We start from the raw sequence: 18,409 nt of genomic DNA on the forward strand, positions 1-18,409 counted from the left end.
AGGCATGTTTTAGAGAAGGTTCCTGGGGTGAGAGCTAAGTAGTTCTCCTGCACAGAGCATTCTTTGTATTTTTTCTTACGTATGCTTCCAGAAAGATGTTTCTGCTAAGATAAAAGAAGGTAAACATGTTCTAGCACATGTCCAGGCTCCTAATGTGGTTAGGGTTAGGGCACGGAGTTGGAAGTATTAACTTCAGCTGCAGCCGCAGGTACTCGGAAGTTGTCCCTGGAATAAAGACTCCAGAAGTAGATTCTTTGTCATGCTCCTTGTCAGCCGCCTCTTAATAACTACGTTCCACCCTAGTGCTTTGAACAGTACTTAAACCCTGGAGTAGCTAGGTTGATGCGGGGGTCTGCGCTGTGACATGAGATGATCTTTGCCTGTTGCCACACACAGTCTCTCTCGCTGTGCTCTTCTGTGGTCACAAGAGGCTTAAGGAAGGAGTTACATTCAAGGAAGAGTGACGCATCCTGATCCTTTTCCAAAACTGGAAAACAAACCATACCTTATATTTAAAGAATATGCAGGTACCTGGCATTTTCTTCTGAGAGAACTAGCAGTGATTCAAGGGCTTGAATGAGTTTGGTCAAGGTCTAAAAATTGGACTGAGTCACTGATATTTAAATTAAAAGACTGTAGACGACAGTGATGTCACACAAAATGACAGAGTCGGAAGCTTTAGTGGCCGGTTCCTCTACCAGGTCAGCCGTTGAGCTGGAAAGAGTGGTTGGGATCAGCTGTTTTGGAGCTCTGGGACCTGATTCGATGAAGCCTTCCTGAGGGGATGGTCTGCTGGTCTTTCCTGAGCGAGTGGTGGGCTCACAAGTGGACAGTTCTAGCCCTGAACAGTCAGCAATCCTTGGAGAGTAGGAGAATCAGATTTCCAGAATTCCACGCTATAAAATACTCGGAGTGTCCATTTCTTAACAAAAAATATTGCGGAACATAACAAAGAAACAGGAACGTGTGGCCCCTTCACAGGGGAAAAAAAGAAAAAAGAATTTGACAGAAACCATCCCAGAGGAGGCACAGATGTTGGGATTACTAGTCAGACATTAAGTCAACTGTCTTAAATATGGTCAAGGAACCAAAGGAAACCATGGGCAAAGAAGTAAAGGAAATTGGGAATACAGTGTCTGAACAAAATGAGGGTATAAAGGAACCAAACAGTTCTGGAACAGAAAAGTATAGTAACTGAAAGGAGAAACTTACTAGAAGGGTTTAAGAGTGATGTGAGCACAATGAACCAGCAAACTGCACGGTAAGACAACTGAAGTTACTCAGTGTGAGGAACAGAAAGAGAAGAATGGAGAGAAAGGAACGCGGCCTGAGTGTAAGTGGATTGAACTCTCCTGTTCTAACCTGCACTAATGAGGGAAAGAAGAGGCAGCCACGGCCCAGCCCGGGCCCCAGGCTCAAGGGAGCGGAGAGCTGAGCGCTCCATCCTTGCAGCCGCCTGCTTCCAGGCCCTGAGCTGGAGCCGCTGAGCACGGTGCACCAGTGGGGGTGGTCCTGGAAGCAAGGGGGGCCGGCCCAGCCCCTGCCTCCCAGCCTCGCTCCCCATTTCTGTCCTGCGTGTGTCTTGACACCCCGGCTTCCCGCCGCCCGGATGCCTGCTCTCCGATTCCTGCGCTCAGACCCTCGCCTCGGGGCCCAGCTGGACGTCACCTCCTTCACGAAGCTGCCCTGACCCCTGCCACCGCAGGGGAGCGTGGGCTGTGCTGTGTGTTCTCCTTGGTCCCTGTAAACAGGTGACTGCACTGGAGTTGGGTCCCTGTCTCATCTCCAGCTGGACTGGGAGCTCTTCAGGCAGGATCTGTGTCGGATTCCTCTTGGGGAGCCCAGTGGTGCTTGGCCTGGGTTGTGGGCACCCCAGGGAGAAAACCGCACATGCACAGTGTCTGTGGGAAACCGAGCAGTTCAGTGAGTAAAGTGCAAGGCGTGGGTGGTGCTGAACGGTCTTCAGGGGGCCAGTCACACAGGGTCCCGAAAAGCCCAGTAAGGAACTGGGACTCGCCGGGGAGGGGATGAAAGCTGGCGATGGATTTCAAGGAGAGCAGCGCTGGTTGACCGCACATTGGGCTGCTTAGCGTAAAAAAACCAAAACTGGGGAGATTAAGGGGTGCAGCAAGATCCCCAGCCCGTCCCAGTCCTCCTCTTGCTTACCCAGCTGTGCTCTCAGGGTGTGGCACGAAGCAGAGCCTCTCTGATGGTCAGATGCAGACTCACGGGCAGGGTCACTGAGCATTGAAAGGCTGTACACACAGCGCCGGTTGGGTCGAGCAACGTTCCTTGGGCTTCCCAGGAGCCCACGTGGGAGCTCCCAGATGGACATCTGACACACAGATTCACCACCTAAAATGGAAATACTGGGTTCCTGGGAATTTGGAACTTGCTTTCTAAAAGGCACCTTTCCATCATCGCCTCCATCCCTCTGGGCTGCTGTGTGTTATCAAGCCTCCTCCCTGTGGACCCCCCAGGATGTCTGGCTCGTGCGGAGCTCCCCTAGAACCTCAAGCTGCTGAACAGGCCATGCTTTGGTCAAGCCTCTTCGAGGGGCTGCTCCATGCCACTGTTACAAAAAGGAGAAATCACAGTAGAATACAAGTCCCGTATTATAGTCACGGAACTCTACTCTACAGGAAAGTGACCCCAAGCCTCTTTGGGGGGGCACACCCCCTATCACTTCTCTGACTCCCCCCACAGGCTGGTTCATGGTGCTTTGTTATCCTATAAAGAATCTGTTGCTTGTAATGAACACAGGCTGCGTCCTCTGACATAAAGCATACCAGTGTTTTCTTAGGTCATTTTTTCAAGGTAATAGAAATAAAAACAAAAATAAACAAACGGGACCTAATCAAACTTAGAAGCTTTTGCACAGCAAAGGAAACCATAAACAAGATGAAAAGACAGTTACGGACTGGGACAAAATATTTGCAAACAGTGTGACTGACAATGGCTTAATTTCCAAAATGAATAAATAGCTCACACAACTCAATAACAAAAAAACAACCCAATCAAAATGTGGGCAAAAGACCTAAATAGATGCTTCTCCAAAGAAGACGTACAGATGGCCAATAGGCACGTGAAAAGATGCTCATCGCTAATTATTAGAGAAATGTAAATCAGAACTATAATGAAGTATCTCCTTATACCAGTCAGATTGGCCATCATCAAAAAGTTTACAAATAACTAATTTTGGAGAGGGTGTGGAGAAAAGGGAATCCTCCTACACTGTTGTGGGAATGTAAATTGGTGCAGCCACTATGGAAAACAGTATGGAGGTTCCTCAAAAAACTAAAAATAGAATTGCCATATGATCTAGCAATCCCATTCCTGGGCATATATCCAGACAAAACTCTAATTGAAAAAGATACGTACACCCCAAGTATTCATAGCAGCACTATTTACAATAACCAGGACATGGAAGCAACCTAAATGTCCATCGACAGATGAATGGGTAAAGAAGATGTGGTACATATATACAGTGGAATACTACTCAGCCATAAAAAAGAATGAAATAATGCCATTTGCAGCAACATGGATGGAACTAGAGATTATCATACTAAGTGAAGTCAGAAAGAGAAAGAAAAATACCATGTGATATCACTTACATGTGGAATCTAAAATATGACACAAATGAAACTATGAAACAGAAAGAGACTCACAGACATAGAAAACAAACTTATGGTTACCAAAGGGGAAAGGGAGTGGGGGAGGGATAAATTAGGACTTCGGGATTAACACATATTGTACAAACTACTATATGTAAAATATATAAATAACAAAGTTCTGTATAGCACAGGGAACTATATATTCAATATCCTGTGATAAACCATAATGGAAAAGAATATAAAAAAGAAGGTATATATATATAACTGAATTATTTTACTGTGTAACAGAAATTAACACAACATTGTAAATCAACTGTACTTTAAGAAATAAAATAATTTTTAAAATAAACCTTCATGCTGTGGACTTCATGGAAAAGTGCCTGGAGGCTGGAGGAGCTCTGTTGATTTTTTTTTTTAAGGACCTTGATGGCCAGCTGGGCCAGCATCACTTTAGTGAAGTTACCTTGGCCAGTGTTTTTTTTTTTTTTTTTTTTAAAGCATCCTTTTTTTTTTTTTTTTTCTTAATTATATTTATTTATTTATGGCTGTGTTGGCTCTTCGTTTTTGTGCCAGGGCTTTCTGTAGTTGCGGCAAGTGGGGGCCACTCCTCATTGCGGTGCGCGGGCCTCTCACTATTGCGGCCTCTCTTGTTGCGGAGCACAGGCTCCAGACGCGCAGGCTCAGTAATTGTGGCTCACGGGGCTAGTTGCTCCGTGGCATGTGGGATCTTCCCAGACCAGGGCTCGAACCCATGTCCCCTGCATTGGCAGGCAGATTCTCAACCACTGCGCCACCAGGGAACCCGGCCAGTGGTTTTGAGGATCTTTGAACAGTCCATACGAGCCGCCTTGTCAGCAGGGAGGCTTCAGTGAGGCCCTGCACCATGGTCACCTGCTAAGTACACTAACTCACAATATTAACCAGCAATGCTAACTATGCTAACGTTGCTAACTACCTCGTTTTATTGCAGTTTGCTTTATTGCGCTTAGCAAACATGCATTTTTTAATATCTTTATTGGAGTATAATTGCTTTACAATGTTGTGTTAGTTTCTGCTGTATAACAACGTGAGTCAGCTGTATGTACACATATAGCCCCATATCCTTTCCCTCTTGAGCCTCCCTCCCACCCTCTCTATCCCACCCCTCTAGGTGGTCACAGAGCACCGGGCTGATCTCCCTGTGCTATGCAGCAGTTTCCACGAGCTATCTATTTTACATTTGGTAGAGTATATATGTCAGTGCTACTCTCTCATTTCGTCCCAGCTTCCCCTTCCCCACCGTGTCCTCAAGTCCGTTCTGTACGTCTGCGTCTTTATTCCTGCCCTGCCACTAACTAGGTTCATCAGTACCGGGTTTTTTTAGATTCCATATATGTGCGTTAGTATATAGTATTCATTTTTCTCTTTCTGACTTACTTCACTCTGTATGACAGACTCTAGGTCCATCCACCTCATTACAAATAGCTCAGCAAATATGCATGTTTTACAAATTGAAGGTTTGTGGCAACCCTGCGTCGAGCAAGTCTGTCAGTGCCATTTCTCTAACAGCATTTGCTCAGTTCAGGTCTCTGTCACATTTTGATAATTCTCAAAATACGTCAGACTTTTTCATTATTATTATATTTGTTATAGTGATCTTTGATCAGTGATCTTTTATGTTACTGTTGCAAAAAGATTACAACTCCCTGAAGACTCAGAGGATGTTTGGTAGTTTTAATAATTAAGTATTTTGAAATTAAGGCCATGTACATTTTCTTAGACGTAACACTATTGCACAGTTAATAGACTACAGTATAGTGTAAATATAACTTTTATATGCGCCAAAAAGTTTGTGTGCATATAAAATGCCTAAAAGTTTGTGTGCATATAAAGACTTCATTTGTGGCTATATTCACTTTGTTGCGGTGGTGTGGAACCAAACCTGCAATATCTGAGCTGCCTGCATACTACTTGTGCTAACCAACTACAGTAACAATACTAAGTATATTAACAAGACTAACTATGCTAATGATACTAACTAAATAAATAAAAGTTTTTTATTTCAAGGAAAAAAATGAGGGAAAAAATGAGCTAAAGATCAAATAAAGATTATCGGTAGATTTCTCATCAGAAACCTTGGAGGCCAGATGGCATGGTTTTGATGTATTCAAAGTATTGAAGGGGAAAGCTGTCAATTAAGAATCCTATATCTGGTAAAACTGTCCTTCAAAAATGAGGAAGGAATTAAGACCTTCCCAGATAAACCAAAGCTGAGACAGTTCTTTACCACCAGACCTGCCTGCGAGGGGCTCGTCCTACAAAAGCTGGTGCTATTGTAGCTGGTGTTAAGAGACTAACTTACCTAAAAATCCAGTTGTTAATCCTTTGTGGGGGGGGCACACAACATAAAGATGTAATTTTGTAACATCAGTAAGTGAAAGGGAGGTGGGTCAGAGTTGTATAGGAACAGTTCTAATATGTTTCTTTTTAAATTAATTTATTTTATTTATTATTTTCGGCTGTGTTGGGTCTTCGTTGCTGCGCGCGGGCCTTCTCCAGCTGCAGCGAGCAGGGGCTACTCTTCGCTGTGGTGTGCGGGCTTCTCATTGCAGTGGCCTCTCTTGTTGTGGAGCATGGGCTCCAAAGCGCAGGCTTCAGTAGTTGTGGAGCATGGGCTTAGCTGCTCCGTGGCATGTGGGATCCTCCCGGACCAGGGCTCGAACCCCTGTCCCCTGCATTGGCAGGCGGATTCCCAACGACTGCGCCACCAGGGAAGCCCTCTTGTATGTTTTTGAAGTTAAGCTGGTATAAATTGGCCTTATACTGTTACTAGGATGTCAAATGTAATTACACGATAACCAGAAAAAAAGAAGAGCCATAGGATATACGCAAAAAAGGAAATGAGAAGGGAATTAAAATGTTTCACTATAAAAAATCAGCTAAGGACAAAAGAAGATAGCCATGCAGGAAATGAGGGGAAAAAAGCCATAAGGCATATGAAACACAAACAGGAAAATGACTGAAATAAGTACTTCGTTATTAGTAATTCCTTTAACTGTAAATGCATTAAACTCTCCAGTCAAAAGACAGATTGGCAGATTGGAGAGAAAAACATCTACCTACTTGCTGTCCACAAGAGACTCACTTCAGAGTCAAAGACATAAAAATGTTGTGGGGTTTTTTTGTTTGTTTGTTTTTGCGTTACGCGGGCCTCTCGCTGTTGTGGCCTCTCCCGTTGCGGAGCACAGGCTCCGGACGCGCAGGCTCAGCGGCCATGGCTCACGGGCCCAGCCGCTCCGTGGCATGTGGATCTTCCCGGACCGGGGCACGAACCCGTGTCCCCTGCATCGGCAGGCGGACTCTCAACCACTGCACCACCAGGGAAGCCCCATAAAAATGTTTAATGTGAAAGAGTGCGGAAGAGATCCATGCAAATAGTAACCAAAAGAGAGAGCGACTATACTAATCTGAGGTAAAGTAGATTAAGTACAGCAAGAAGATAAAACAGTGAAAAACGTTTACACACCATTTGACAGGCCATCAAAATATATGAAGCAAAAATTAACGGAACTGAAGGGAGAAGTAGTTTGACAATAATACTGAGTGACCCAGACAGAAGATAAGTGAGGAAAGTGGAGGACGTGAATGACACAGTAAACCAATTCGATCCAGCAGACACACGCACGACCCTATCCACCACCAACAGAGCACGCATTATTCTCAAGAAGACATGGGTCATTCTCCATGATAGAATATATGTTGGTCCATAATTTAAGTCTCAGTAGGTTTTAAAAAGTAGATTGTCATACAAAGTACTTTTGTGACCACAAAGAGATGAAGTTTAGAAATCAGTAACAGGAGGAAAACTAGAAAATCCAGAGATGTGTAGATGTTAAATAACACATTCTTAAAGAACTAATGGGTCAAAGAAGAAATCACAAGAGAAATTTAAAAATATTTAGGGACAGGGAATTCAGTGGCAGTCCAGTGGTTAGGACTTGGTGCTTTCATTGCCACGGCCCGGGTTCAATCCCTGGTTGGGGAACAAAGACACCCTGCAAGACGTGCGATGTGGAAAAAAAAAGTTTTTTAGGGACAGATAAAATAAAAACAACATACTAGAGCTTATGGGCCATGGGACTTCCCTGGCGATCTAGTGGTTAACACACTGCGCTCCCAATGCAGGGGGCATGGGTTCGATCCCTGGTCCGGGAACTAAGATCCCGAGTGCTGTGTAGTGTGGCCGAAATAAATAAATAAAATTTTAAAAATAAATAAAACTTACGGGACACAGCAAAGAAGTGCTAGGGGGGAAATTTATAACTATAAATGCTAACAAAGATTAGCGCAGAAAACCCTTTAGATTGACTAAGAATTTTAAAAAGGCTCATATTACTAAAATCAGAAATGAAAGTGGGGATGTTACTACCCATTCTGTGAATAAAAAGGATTATAAGAGAGTCTTAGGAACACTTGCACACCAACAAATTGGATAGCCTGGATGAAATTGACAATTTCCTAGAAGCACACAAACTGCCAGAACTAAATAGAAAATAGAAAATCATACTTGTTAAGCTAGGAGATTGAATCAGTTATCATAAACCTCCTGACAAAGAAAAGCCCTGGATCTAATGGCTTCACTGGTGAATTCTAACAGACATTTAAAGATAACACCAGTTCTTCTCAAATTCTTCCCGAAAATTGAAGAGGGGGGAAGATTTCTTAACTCATTCTATGAGGCCAGCATTGCTCTGATACTAAAGCCAGACAAACATTACAGAAAAGAGAAAACCACAGAGTAGTATCTCTTATGAACAGTGATGCAGAAGCTCTTAACAAAATACCAGCAAATCAAATTCAGCAGCATATTAAAAGGATTATATACCATGACCAAGTGGGATTTATTCCTGGAATGCTAGGATGGTTCCACAAGCAAACAGCGAGCATGAATACACTGCACTAACAGAATGAAAGGGAAAAAAACCATGTCATCTCAGTTGATGCAGAAAAAGCCCTTGACAAAATTCAACACCATTTCACAATGAAAACGAAACATTGGGAATAGAAGGAAATTATTTCAACATAATAAAAGCCATGTATGAAAAACCGACAGTGAATGTTGTACTCAGTGGTGAAAGACTAATACTTTGTCTTCTAAGATCAGGAACAAGGCAAGGATGCCCACTTTTACCCCTTCTATTCCAAACACTACTGGAAGTTCTAGCCAGAGCAGTTTGGCAAGAAAAAGAAATAAAACATCCAATTGGAAAGCAAAGAGATACATGGCATTATACGTGGAGTACCTTAAGATTTCATACCAAAAAATTAAAAAACTAAAACCTGCTAAGAGCTTATAAACTAGTTCAACAAAGTTTCAGGATACAAAGTGAACACACAAAAATCAGCTGCATTTCTTTTTCTTTTATAATTAACTAATTTATTTATTTTTGGCTGCTTTGGGTCTTCGTTGCTGTGGCTCAGGCTTTCTCTAGTTGTGGCGAGCGGGGGCTACTCTTCGTCCCAGTGCATGGGCTTCTCATTGTTGTGGCTTCTCTTGTTGCAGAGCACGGGCTCTGGGCGCGCGGGCCCAGTAGTTGTGGCACACAGGCTCTAGAGTGCAGGCTCAGTAGTTGTGGAGCACGGGCTTAGTTGCTCTGCGGCATGTGGGATCTTCCTGGACCAGGGCTCAAACCTGTGTCCCCTGCATTGGCAGGTGGATTCTTAACCACTGTACCACCAGGGAAGCCCAGACCTAAATCTTTAAAAAAAAAAAATTTATTGAAGTATAGTTGATTTACCATGTTGTGTTAATATTTGTTGTACAGCAAAGTGACTTCGTTATGCATATTCTTTTTCATGTTATTTTCAATTATGGCGTATCACAGAATATTGAATATAGTTCCTTGAGCTATACAGTAAGACCTTGTTGTTTATCCATTCTATATATACTAGTTTGCATCTACTAATCCCAAACTCCCAATCCATCCCTACCCCGCCCCCTCCCCCCTGGCAACCACACATCTGTTCTCTATGTGTGTGAGTCTGTTTCTGTTTCATAGATATGTTCATTCATGTTGTATTTTAGATTCCACATGTAAGTGATATCATATGGTATTTGTCTTTCTGACTTACTTTGCTTAGTATGGTAATCTCTAGATCCATCTGTGTTGCTGCAAATGGCATTATTTCATTCCTTTTTATGGCTGAGTAATATTCCAGGGTGTGTGTGTGTGTGTACACACATATACATGTATATATATATACAGATACACACACACACCCCACATCTTCTTTATCCATTCATCTGTCGATGGACATTTAGGTTGTTTCCAGATCTTGGCTATTGTAAATAATGCTGTGATGAACATAGGGGAATGTATCTTTTTGAATTAAAGTTTTGTCTGGGTATGTGCCCAGCAGTGGGATTGCTGGATCATATGGTAATTCTATTTTTAGTTTTCTGAGGAACCTCCATACGGTTTTCCATAATGGTTGCACCAACTTACATTCCCACTAACAGTGTAGGAGGGTTCCCTTTTCTTCACACCCTGTCCAATATTTATTATTTGTACACTTTAAAAAAATTATATGGATGCGTCAGGTCTTAGTTGCGGCATGTAGGATCTTAGTTGTGGCATGTGTGCTCCAGAGTGCTTAGGCTCAGTAGTTGTGGCATGCAGGCCCTCTAGCTGTGGCATGTGGGCTTAGTTGCCCCACGGCACGTGGGATCTTAGTTCCCCGACCGGGGATTGAACCTATGTCCCCTGCATTGGAAGGCGGATTCTTAGCCACTGGGTCACCAGGGAGTCCCTTGTAGCCTTTTTTTTTTTTTTGCCTGCACTGGGTCTTCGTTGAGGTGTGCAGGCTTCTCTTGTTGCAGAGCACAGGCTGTAAGCACGTGGGCTTCAGTAGTTGTGGCACGTGGGCTCAGTAGTTGTGGCTCATGGGCTCTAGAGCACAGGCTCAGTAGTTGTGGCGCATGGGCTTAGTTGCTCTGCGACATGTGGGATCTTCCCAGACCACGGATCAAACCCGTGTCCCCTGCATTGGCAGGTGGATTCTTAATCACTGTGCCACCAGGGAAGTCCCCCTTGTAGACTTTTTTTTTTTTTTTTTTTTTGCGGTACGCGGGCCTCTCACTGTTGTGGCCTCTCCCGTTGCGGAGCACAGGCTCTGGATGCGCAGGCTCAGCGGCCATGGCTCACGGGCCCAGCCACTCCGTGTCATGTGGGATCTTCCCGGACCAGGGCACGAACCCGTGTCCCCTGCATCGGCAGGCGGACTCTCAACCACTGCGCCACCAGGGAAGCCACCAGGGAAGCCCCACCTTGTAGACTTTTTAATGATGGCCATTCTGACCTGTGTGAGGTGGTACCTCATTGTATTTTATTTTATTTTATTTTTTAATTTGGCTGCACCAGGTCTTAGTTGTGGCATGTGAGATCTTTAATTGCAGCATGTGGGATCTTTAGTTGCGGCATGCAGGATCCTTTAGTTGCAGCATGTGGGATCTAGTTCCCTGACCGGGGATCGGACCCAGGCCTCCTGCATTGAGAGTGCGGAGTCTTAGCCACTGGACCACCAGAGAAATCCTCCTCATTGTAATTTTGACTTGCATTTCTCTAATAATTAGCAATGTTGAGCCTCTTTTTATGTGCCCGTTGGCCACTTGTGTTTCTTTGGAGAAATGTCTGTTTAGGTCTTTTGCACATTTTTTGATTGGGTTGTTTTTTTGTTATTGAGTAGTGTGAGCTGTTTGTATATTTTGGCAATTAAGCCTTTGTCAGTTGCTTTGTTTGCAAATATTTTCTCCCATAGGTTGTCTTTTTGTTTTGTTTATGGTTTCCTTTGTTGTCCAAAAGCTTGTAAGTTTGATTAGGTCCCATCTGTTTATTTTTGGTTTTATTTCTGTTGCTTTGGGAGACTGACCTAAGAAAACATTGGTATGATTTACATCAGAGAATGTTTTGCCTGTGTTCTCTTTTAGAAGTTTTATGGTGTCACGTCTTATAATTAAATATCAAAGAAAACTTTGAGGGACTTCTGTGGTGGTCCAGTGGTGTTAAGACTCCATACTTCCACTGCATGGGGTGTGGGTTTGATCCCTGGTTGGGGAACTAAGATCCCACACGCCACGTGGTGTGGCCAAAAAAAAAAAAAAAAAAAAAAGAGTTGAAAATGGGGATATTTCAAGAGATGGATTCAGCAGTGATTTTGTGGATATGATACCAAAGGCACAGGCAACAATAGAAAAAAAAAAGGTAAATTAGACTTTATCACAATTAAAAACTTTTGTGTTTCCAAGGACAGCATTAGGAGAGTAAAAAGTTAGCCTACAGAATGGGAGAAGATGTTTATAAATCATACATCTGATAAGGTTTAATATTCAGAATACATATTTAAAGCTCCTACAAGTCAACAACAAACAAGCAGTTTGATTAAAAATGGGTTCAGGGGCTTTCCTGGTGGCGCAGTGGTTGACAGTCCACCTGCCGATGCAGGGGACACGGGTTCGTGCCCCGGTCCGGGAAGATCCCACATGCCGCGGAGCAGCTGGGCCCGTGAGCCATGGCCGCTGGGCCTGCGCGTCCGGAGCCTGTGCTCCACAATGGGAGCGGCCACAACAGTGAGAGGCCCATGTACCAAAAAAAAAAAAAAAAAAAAAAATGGGTTCAGGACCCAAATAGATACTTCTCCAAAGAAGATATAGAAATGGCTGATGCACACACAAAAAATACACAGCATCACTAGTCGTTAGGAAATTCAAAACACGGATTATGATGGCTCTTATTTTTAAAAATGCAAAAAGTGTGTTGGTGAGGATGTAGAGAAATTGGGACCCTCGTGTATTGCTGGTAGGAATGTAATATGGTGCTGGAGTTGTGGAAAGCAGTGTGGTGGTTCCTTAGAAGATTAAACAAAAGTACTGTATGTCCTGGCACTTAGGTGTATATACCCACAAGATTTGAAATCAGGATCTCAAACAGATACTTGTACACTATTGTTCACGGCAGAATTATTCACAACAGTCAACAGGTAGAGAGTGCCCGTGTGCTCATCAAGTGGTAAATGGATAAGTCAAATATGGTATCTAGATACAGCAGTGTATTATTCACCATATAAAGGAATGAAGTTCTGGTGTGGGCTGCAGTGTGGATGAATCTTGAAATGAAAGCATGCCAAGTGAGATAAGCTAGACAGGAAAGGACAAATACTGTATGACCCCGCTTACAAAAGCTATTTAGATAAGGCCAATTCAGAGACAGAAGGTAGAATAGAGGTTACCACAGGCCGGGGAAGCAGGAAATGGGGAGTTATTGCTTAATCTGCATAGAGTTTCTGTTTGCCCTGATGAAAAAGTTCTGGAAATAGGTAGTTGTGATGGTTGCACCACAGGGTGATGTTCTTAACACACGCAGAAATTAAGATCAGTATCTTCTCTTCAAATAAGTTCTTTCTCCCAAATAAAACCCAAACAGCATCTTAACTGACAGATCTCTGACCTTGAAATGTGATTTTGTAGTTAGTCAAGGTTGGTAAACAGCAGTAGGGAAACTGAGAACCTCTATTCTAAAGCTGCTGTCCTAAGTCGACCACGCGTCACCACCTTGTAGCGTGTCCAGCAGCACTGCTTGGACCTGTTCAAAAGCACACAAACCTGACCTACTTACAGACTGTTCGGCCCTTTGCCTTTTCAGCGTGGTACTGGTGTGTTTCCACCTTGAGTTAGTGTTTGGCAGTGATATTCCTAAATGTTATCCGAAGCAGGCTGTGCATCGGTGATCTTCTGAGACATGTGGATCTTTGTTTTGCCAGAATCTTGCCAGCACAGTTTGAGTCCCTTTAAACCTATACTTCAGTAATAACCTGTGGATAGTAACCTTTGAAATGGAAGCAGAGTGTTTGGAAACTTCTGACATCCTGTTCTTTAGCATTTCCTCCTCAGCCTAAGGAGCTGGGCTTTTGCCTGAGCCCTGCAGTCTGCTGGGTTTTCACATCTACCTGGTGTGATGGTTAATTTTGTGTGTCAACCTGACCGGGCAAGGGATGCCCAGGTATTTGCCTAAAGCATCATTCTGGGGGTGTCTTTGTCGTGTTTCTGCATGAGATTCACAGTTGAATGTGTGGACTGAGCAAAGCAGACTGCCCTCATCCAATCCTGGGAGGCCCAACTAGAAAGAGAGGCTGAGGAGGGGAATTCACTTTGTCTGCAGGTTTTCTCTGGTCTTCCATCTCAGACTGGATCTGACACCACCAGCTCGCCTGGTTCTCAGGCCTTCAAACTGCAGATCGTGGGACATCTCGGCCTCCATAATCACGTGAGAACTTCCTTACTAAATCTAAGTACTAAATCTCATGTATGTATTATATAATCTCATGCAGAGTTACATAAACATAATCTCATATATATGAAGTTTATTTTTTTTACAAACAAAAAAATTTTATTGTAGTTGAATTTTGTGTAAATTTCTGCTGTACAGCAAACTGACAGTGATACGTTTATGTATACATTCTTTTTTTTTTAATATCTTTTTTGGAGTATAATTGCTTTACAGTGTTGTGTTAGTTGTTGCTGTACAACAAAGTGAATCAGCTATACATATACATATATCCCCATATCCCCTCCCTCTTGTGTCTCCCTCCCACCCTCCCTATCCTACCCCTCTAGGTGGTCACAAAGCACCGAGCTGATCTCCCTGTGCTATACAGCTGCTTCACACTAGCTATCTGTTTTACATTTGGTAGTGTATATATGTCAATGCTACTCTCTCACTTCGTCCCAGCTTACCCTTCCCCCTCCCCGTGTCCTCAAGTCCATTCTCTATGTCTGTGTCTTTATTCCGGTCCTGCCCCTAGGTTCTTCAGAACCTTTTTTTTTTTTTTAAGATTCCACATATATGTGTTAGCATACGGTATTTGTTTATCTCTTTCTGACTTAATGAAGTTTATTATTTTTTTATTATTATTATTTTTTTGTGGTACGCGGGCCTCTCACTGCTGTGGCCTCTCCCGTTGCGGAGCACAGGCTCCGGACACGCAGGCTCAGCGGCCATGGCTCAGGGGCCCAGCCACTCCGCGGCATGTGGGATCTTCCCGGACCGGGGCACGAACCCGTCCCCTGTATCGGCAGGCAGATTCTCAACCACTGCGCCACCAGGGAAGCCCAATGAAGTTTATTTTTAACAACAGATTTTAAATATCACTTAAAGGTAACTGGTAAAACGTGGGCTTGTATATGGTGTCAACAGAACCATTAGGCTCTGTTCTTTCATCCTAATGTTTCTGTTTCTCTGGAGAACCCTAACTAGTACATCTGGCGTTAATAGAGTTACTCTTCCTAGAGACAGGCCCCAGAGCATCATTATGCTGATCTTTTCCATACCTCTGCTTCACAAGTACTTCTTACAATTCAGGGACCTAGTCTGATTTGAGAATGGCCATATGTACTCTGACTGGCAAAAAGTTCATTGCAGTCGCCAAGCCAACAAGCTTTTTTTTTTTTTGCGGTACGCGGGCCTCTCACTGCTGTGGCCTCTCCCGTTGCGGAGCACAGGCTCCGGACGCGCAGGCTCAGCGGGCATGGCTCACGGGCCCAGCTGCTCCACGGCATTTGGGATCCTCCCGGACCGGGGCACGAACCCGTGTCCCCTGCATCGGCAGGCGGACTCTCAACCACTGCGCCACCAGGAAAGCCCTGGTTATACATTTTTGACAAGAATACTTCATAGTGTCTGATCGTCCCACTGTTAGTGAAGATGAGTTTACTCACTGTATTACAATGGTTGCTGCCATATTACTGCTCTTCCTCCCTAACGTTTGTGACTACTAAGTGATCCGCGAGGTAGTATTTTGGCACCATGTGGATCTTTAGTTTTCCACCTACCTTCACCTGTACGGTATTAGCATCACTGATGATCTTGACCTGACTTTTCTTGTTTTCATTGAGGATTACAAAATGATTTTTTTTTAAATTTATTTATTTGGGGCTGCATTGGGTCTTCGTTGCGGTGCGCAGGCCTCTCATTGTGGTGGCTTCTCTTGTTATGGAGCATGGGCTCTAGAGCGCAGGCTCAGTAGTTGCAGCACACGGGCTCAGTAATTGTGGCACACGGGCTTAGTTGCTCTGCGAGATGTGGGATCTTCCCGGACCAGCGCTCGAACGCGTGTCCCCTGCATTGGCAGGCGGATTCTTTACCACTGCGCCACCAGGGAAGGTCCAAAATGATTTTTTAAAATTCTATTTCAGTCATTCCTTCTGTATTCCTTCTACTCTCTTATTTATTTATTTATTTACTTACTTACTTATTTATTTTGCGGTACGTGGGCCTCTCACTGCTGCGGCCTCTCACTGCTGCAGCCTCTCCTGTTGCGGAGCACGGGCTCCGGACGCGCAGGCCCAGCAGCCATGGCCCACGGACCCAGCCGCTCTGCGGCATGCGGGATCCCCCCGGACCAGGGCACGAACCCACGTCCCCTGCATCGGCAGGCGGACTCCCAACCACTGCGCCACCAGGGAAGCCCTGCTCTCTTTTTAAAATTAAAGTAGTTGACTTACAATGTTGTATTAGTTTCATGTGTACAGCAAAATGATACAGATATATATCTGTCTATTCTATTTCAGATTGTTTTCCATTATAGGTTATTACAAGATACTGAATATAGTTCCCTGTACTATACAATAGGTCCTTTTTTTTTTTATCATGTATTCTTTCTACTGGCATTCATGTGTTAAAATTTTTTTCCCACTTGTCAACTGGCAAGCTTTTTTCCACTTGTACAATTCCTTTTTTCCCCCATAAATTTATTTATTTTATTTATTTATTTTTGGCTGCGTTGGGTCTTCGTTGCCGTACGCGGACTGTCTCTAGTTGGCGGCGATCGGGGGCTGCTCTTCATTGTGGTGCACAGGCTTCTCGTTGCGGAGCACAGGCTCTAGGTGCGTGAGCTCAGTATTTGTGGCTGTCAGGCGCTAGAGTGCAGGCTCAGTAGTTGTGACACATGGGCTTAGTTGCTCCACGGCATGTGGGATCTTCCCGGACCAGGGCTTGAACCCGTGTCCCCTGCATTGGCAGGCGGATTCTTAACCACTGTGCCACCAGGGAAGTCCTACAATTCCTATTAAAAAGGCAGGATGCACTAATTGTTTTTCTCTAATCATGGGCTTTCAGAGTGAGGAATTATTATATGAAATAATTTTCATCAGAATTTACACTTTGTAACATTTTTGGTAGCTGATTATAAAGTCATGACTGCAGAAAGGAATCATATGATACATATAGTTCAGTCTTACACTTGCTGTCCTGATGAGTGTCCTGTCTTCTGCTTCCCATGACAGTGTTTTCCCAGCGCTTCTTGGTATATCCTACTTTATTCAGCAACTGGTGGTTACTCAGTTTCCTTGATTCCAAAGTCTTTTGTTAAACCCCTGGTCTGGATCCTGTCCTCTGGGGTAATGCAGTTGGGCACACGTTTGCTGTGTATTGAGGCTGCCAGTGGTTGAGTCCCTTTTTTCAGTGCAGCACATCAGAGTTCATGTGACGTTTTGCGTTTGTGTCTGTATAGGTAGAGGGGCCAGCTGAGAACCTAGAGATTTCTTCACGTTAGAAGGTGTTCCGGTGTTATTTGGGTTGGGTTGGGCAGGATAGGTGAGTAGGTGTGAGAAGCAGTGATGGTGGGGAGGGGGAGGAAGGTCATTCCAGTTAAACACATGTCACGGCAGAGCCCGAGGTAGACGAGTCGAGGGCGCTGGAAAGGGACTGGATCTGGAGAAGTGGGAAGCTGCGGGCAGGAGCCTGGTGTGCGGTCAGGGCCATCACTGCACTGCTCCTGGTTCCCGTGGACTGGGTGGAGGGTTCCTGGCAGCCTCCCAGGAGAACCTGGGGAATCCATGTCCCGCCCAGCATGGCGACGGTGAGACGTCTCGTGATTTCTCATCCCTTCTCCGTTTTTGACTTTTTAGTCCTGGGGGCGCAGATTATTTTGCTTACTTGTAGTTTGTTCTCTGTTCATTGGTTGATGCACGTTTGGATGTGTGATTTGGAGTTGTACTTCAGCACAGGTGGACTAGCTGGGGCTTATTGGTGTCCCTGAGGGCTGTGTGTGTTTGTTGCAGATGCTTAGTTCTTGATTAGACTCTTGCTGCTGTTTCTTGTATCTTTAAATGTTAAGAAAGGATATATCTTACTTTTAAGTTTTGTATTTGGTGGAAGATTCCCTAAGTCATGGGGCTCATCTCAGGAAGATGGGTGGAGACTAAAATAGGTTCTGTAATTGAGCCGTCACAGGACAAGGAGCCCCGCAGCGCACTGAGTTGGAGAACGTTGTCCTGGATTACTTTCACCAGGACCCAGCGGTAGCTCCGGGACTTTGAGAAGTAGAGACGCGTTGGTCTCTGGCTCGTCTGCCTCTGCATTCTCGTATCTTCTCAGGAACACGCGCCTGTTACAGGGTTAGGAATTCAGTGTAAGGCCCCAGGAGAGCAAATGACTTGCCTCAACTTGCACAGCTAGTAAGTTGCAGAGCCGTGCTTTGAAGCAGAGCCTTCAGGTCCCAAGCCCTTGGTTGGTCTCTCACCCCCCAAGTTCCTCCTGCATGTGAGTGAGGAGCAGGTCTGAGCCCCTTGGGGGGAAGGAGTTGGGAATGTGCCCCTGGAGCCACAGCGTGCTGACCGGCCTTTGTGTGACCGCTGTGGACTAGTAGGAATCTTGTCGCTCTTCATGTGCTCTTCAGAGTATGGCGTTTTTGCCTCTGAAGATGAACCAAAATGCTTAAAACTTTTTTGGAAATGCTGGCTGTTTAAGTCTAGGTGATGGGTC

General features: G+C 44.5%; 1 protein-coding gene across 2 annotated transcripts in view; it reads left to right on the top strand.

Annotated features, from left to right (window-relative positions):
- The window catches only part of RAB7A (RAB7A, member RAS oncogene family), a 69,636-nt gene that overhangs the window by 16,537 nt on the left and 34,690 nt on the right, over nt 1-18,409 (top strand). The window contains exon 1 of one of the 2 annotated variants that reach the window (XM_079712356.1): nt 13,873-13,912. The exons of the other annotated variant lie outside the window; for it this stretch is intronic. The gene's annotated coding sequence lies outside the window, so the exon portion shown is untranslated. Of the gene's footprint in view, nt 1-13,872; nt 13,913-18,409 lie in introns of those variants that run through there. 2 annotated transcript variants of the gene reach the window in all.

Source organism: Hyperoodon ampullatus (genome assembly GCF_949752795.1).
Source record: "Hyperoodon ampullatus genome assembly, chromosome: 10".
In the NCBI taxonomy this organism is placed as follows: Eukaryota; Metazoa; Chordata; class Mammalia; order Artiodactyla; family Ziphiidae; genus Hyperoodon; species Hyperoodon ampullatus.